The sequence below is a fragment of the Penaeus monodon genome, chromosome 19 (assembly GCF_015228065.2).
Source record: "Penaeus monodon isolate SGIC_2016 chromosome 19, NSTDA_Pmon_1, whole genome shotgun sequence".
In the NCBI taxonomy this organism is placed as follows: Eukaryota; Metazoa; Arthropoda; class Malacostraca; order Decapoda; family Penaeidae; genus Penaeus; species Penaeus monodon.
The window spans coordinates 30410923-30411128 of record NC_051404.1 but is presented as its reverse complement, the minus strand read 5'-3'; the positions used below and the strand labels follow the sequence as shown (position 1 = coordinate 30411128).

At 37.4% G+C, this 206-nt stretch overlaps 1 protein-coding gene across 1 annotated transcript in view; it reads left to right on the top strand.

The window, feature by feature from the left end:
* Positions 1–206, top strand: part of LOC119585164 — a gene marked incomplete at its 3' end in the record, with an annotated part of 4848 nt that overhangs the window by 526 nt on the left and 4116 nt on the right.

Below are 206 nucleotides of genomic sequence, written 5' to 3'. Positions count from 1 at the left end.
TAGTACAATATATTTGAATAATTATTCACTGGTGATTTGTAAATCCTCAGTAGATCTTTTTCCTAAAATACTAACGATTTAGCCACTACCACTGTTGCTATGTGTTCAGCCTCTTATTGTGATAGTGACAACCTTCTCTCGGAGAGTCTGGAATGGTATAACGTAACTGAGGGAAACTACGTGGTAAAAGCGGAAGAACATTCACG